This window comes from Lathyrus oleraceus, chromosome 7, assembly GCF_024323335.1.
Source record: "Lathyrus oleraceus cultivar Zhongwan6 chromosome 7, CAAS_Psat_ZW6_1.0, whole genome shotgun sequence".
Taxonomy (NCBI): domain Eukaryota; kingdom Viridiplantae; phylum Streptophyta; class Magnoliopsida; order Fabales; family Fabaceae; genus Lathyrus; species Lathyrus oleraceus.
The window spans coordinates 410,642,122-410,646,238 of NC_066585.1; the positions used below are offsets into that span (position 1 = coordinate 410,642,122).

At 36.5% G+C, this 4,117-nt stretch overlaps 1 long non-coding RNA gene across 1 annotated transcript; it reads left to right on the top strand.

Annotated features, from left to right (window-relative positions):
- The first annotated feature begins 1,084 nt into the window (after positions 1-1,084).
- LOC127103361 (uncharacterized) lies at positions 1,085-3,188 on the top strand. Its single transcript, XR_007794765.1, has 4 exons — positions 1,085-1,373; positions 1,500-1,674; positions 2,224-2,366; positions 2,524-3,188. It is a non-coding gene; the product is annotated as an uncharacterized LOC127103361 (long non-coding RNA).
- Positions 3,189-4,117: the final 929 nt, after the last annotated feature.

Consider the following 4,117-nt stretch of genomic DNA (forward strand, 5'->3'; position numbering starts at 1 on the left):
GGGTCATTCGTCCCGTACCCAAAGATATTCAGAATGGGGATAGGAAAACTTCAATCCCATTCCTTCTCTATTGCTTAAGACTCATGCCATACAATTCTATATTTGATTTAAGAAGCTCTTGAAGAACCACCTTTGACGTGCCTTGTATTATCCACTGCTTAGTATGAGTGAAGATGCCTTAATTGAAAATCTGACTTGAGGCTTTAAGCTCCACAACTTACATAAAAAGTCATATTAAGTGACCAAGGGTCTTTTGGTCACTCCAATTAGACTGTGGGATTATATAATATCAAATGATTTAGTTGATCAAGATTACTTTTGATCAACTTGAATCGAGGGTTTGAGTTGATTTGAGGAACTAGGTTAATCCTAATCTAATGGTAAGAATTATTCAAAATGCCCTAATAGATCATGTAATTGTTGAAACTTGATTAAAATTTTAGGTCACAATTAATCCCAAGGGTATATGTCATGTTATATGGTTAAAATATCAAAATAAGTCTCCTAAAGGCAAAATAGTCACTTCACAAAATATTGATATTGGATTAATTTTTCTAACCATAAAAACTAATTAAAAACAATTATATCTAACCTATCCTAAAATTCTAAACTTCTAGAAAGTTATCTAACTAACTAATTAAATCTAAATCTAGTTAACTAATCAAACTAATTTTTCTAACACCTAAAATTCTAATTAACCATTTACTAACCAAGAATTAGATCCTAATTATTGAATCCTAATCTTAAAATCTAATAAGCCTAACTTACTAATCAAGACTTAAAAACTAATTGCTAACTAAGCCCTAATTATCACCTAAATCCTAATTACTAACACATGGCTAACCAAGCTCAACTAATTGCTAATTGAGTCCAAAACCAAAAAGGAATTAGGCCCACCAAAGACCGAAATACGACCCGCGCATTGCAGTACCAGGGGTGTGTGAATCCAGATTGGAGATGGGCCTCAAAGTAGAGGCCCATGCGCTACTGTAGGTAAAGTGAAGGGTGCGGATAGTGATGAAATTAAAGTGAGGGTGAATTTGTTTGGGCTTAAGGCCCAAACCGGGATTCCGTGAATACAACCCGGTTCACTTTAACCTAACGAAGGGATATGAATCGTCATGAACGGAGTCTCCATGCGCGGCCATGAGCGTAAAAATGGAGCTTCTCGGCGTTCATAGATCCACGTTCTCCATTCTTGTCTCAAATCCTCGATACAAAGCCTCATCACCACGAATTCAATGATGATATCCCTAATTGCGTCTAAGCTCAACGAATTGATCGAAACCGAAACGAAATCACGATGCAAAAACGAGACAAAACATGGATTGAAGTAGGAAGAACTCACCAGACTCACTCTTCGATTCGAGCAGGTACGAACTCTTCTTCTTCGCTTCTTAATTGCTCCTTTTTTCTTCGTGGATGTTCTGCTATCGTATTTTCTTTGAATTCGGTTGGAATTCATTCTGTTCGTTGAAGGTTCTTCTTCTTCTTCTAAGTTTATAGGCGTTGCGTGAACTCTGGTGCAACTGGGGAGGAGTGAGATAAGAACGTGATGCAGAATCCGGATTGAAGATGAAACTTGGAAAATGTTGAAGAAATCAATTGGAGAGTGAAGGTTGGATCGAGTTTTAGGCGTGAAGAAGAAGACAAAAAATGAAGACTGAATGTAAGGTAAGCTTTTTATAACAATTCCTCTCCCAAAACAGTTAGGAATTCACATTAAATTTCACTGAAATTTACATCCAAATTTGCTTGAAATTCACAAGCAGTTAGGAATTAGTTAGCTTAAAAAATCTGTTGTGAAATTCTTAATGAAATTCCATCCAAATTCAAGAGTTACCTCTTAAATGAAGACAAATGTTTGGTGTTAGTTAGGCTAAAGAAAAAGTTATTTGCGTAGGTCGAAATTTAATCGAAATGAAATGCAATTTACAATTAGTTTCCATTTGGACTTACAGTGAACTAAAAAGTGTATCTATTGTTAGGAAAATGCTTTAAACTCCCGACTAGTATTAATACATGATGTTCCAGAAGTGTCAAAAGTCCAGTGTTTGTTAGGTTGATTGATTGTGTTGCCTTGGCTGGAACTGAAAGTGTCAAAAGTCCAGTGTTTGTTAGGTTGATTGATTGTGTTGCCTTGGCTGGAACTGAAAGAGGCTTTGGTTGGCATTTTTCCATTGTTCACATTGCTGTTTCTTTTTCTCTATCGAAATGATGCAGGTCATGGTTGTTATGGTGAGGTGGATTGGGTTTTCATGGATGCTGTTATGCTCGTTTTGGCTTAGGTTCGGTAGGCTTGTAATAGATCTCGCCTTGCTGGTGTGGGATGCTTATGGATGTCGGTTTACTCGATGACTTGCAAGGTCGTTTCATGTGATGTTTGCTTATTGTTATTTTGTTAAGAAGGGAATTGTGATTTGAGTTGGCGAGTCGATATTCTTATGTATCTGTTGGGATTAGTTATAGAAGTTAATTGGTTTTTTGTTGATTGAAGTTTAACTTCTGAAGTGATTTATGCAGGGCTGGGTTCAATCGAACATATGCAAGGCGATGCTTGTTGGACGTATATGAGGCAATGTTATGTGGTGCATCAGACCTGCTATGGTCCGGTTGTGCAGAAACTAATTCCATGCTTGCTTATATGCATTGGCTTGTTTGAAAAGAATTGAACAGTACATCAACTGACATGCTTAGGAACTGTTTTGAAATGTCAATTATTTATGTCAATGAAGGTGAATGTTAATGTTATTGAATGCTTGGTATTGAGATGCAGGAAATGGATTAAATGGATTTGTTCGGACCAATTGTGTTTGAATCATGTTTAGCCCCTTCACAGAGTGATGGATCAAAGCATTAATTGGAATGGATTGGCAAGGAGGGTAATCATAGGCCATGCTTGGAATTTGTTATGTTTAGATTATAATTTTATAGTTTTTGGATTTGGCTATGGTGATGTATTTGCACATGGTTTTTGATGTAATCGAATGTTTAATGGTTAATGTGTGGAGGAGTGAAATATTGTTATGGAATTTGGGTTTATGGGAATGGATTAGAATTTGGACATGAGATCATTATAGTGTAATGTTGAAAATTGATTTATGAAGTGTAATGTAATAAGGATGGTTGAGATGTTATGTGTAATACATTTGGATTGGTACCGGTTATGTAAAGATAATTTGAATGGATGTAATGTGTTAGGATTGGACACTTATTGGTTTAGGATGAAGAAGAAAAATTGAGTTGACTTTGATCAAAGTTAATCAAAAGTCAACGGTTGACCAAAGTCAACAATGGGTCTATATGTACTTTTTGGATTTTTTTTTTGTATGTAGTGAACACTATGGATGACAATGAATGACATTGGTTATTTGAATGAAAATGAATTGATTTTGTACATGAACATGCCACTTGAGATGGATTTGCATTTGAACTTGAATGAATATGACTTGTAATGAAATAGACTTAGGTATGACTAGATTTGGACATGTTTGAAATGACTGAAACCAAACCAAAGATCCATAATGCCACATGAAAGAAAGAATTAAGGACCTTAGCAAAACCAAAAGGCCCAAAGAACTAGGGCGTAAACAAAGACTTATGGACCAAGCAATAATAGCATGACAAAGATCAAATGGATGAATGGAAGTAGATGAAATTTCTGAGGCCAAGAACTTGGACTTAAACACAGATGAATGGAACCACAGCCAAGGCAATAACATGAATGAGAGGATGATTGAAGCACACAACACATATAACTAGGGTTAGGAGGCCCATTAATGAAAATGGGGTCACATTAGGGTTTAGATGAATTGAGACATGCCTCCATAGAGTTTCTTGAATCCAAGGTCAGGAAACTAGGGTTTCCCTTGTCACTAGATGCAAAGTCGAGTCACAAACCACACTAGGACCATACCCTCCTTGATTAGGGTTTAAATGGGGCATACCCCCTCTATCAATGCCTTTGAATGAATCAAGATACGTTACAAACAAATATCCCATGTGTGAAGCCCCAATTAGGGTTCTAATAGCCAAGACAAGGTCCAGAGAAGCTCCATAAGATTCCATCATCATATCATCAAGAATTAGGGTTTGGAACCCCTGAGGAGTGCTTTGA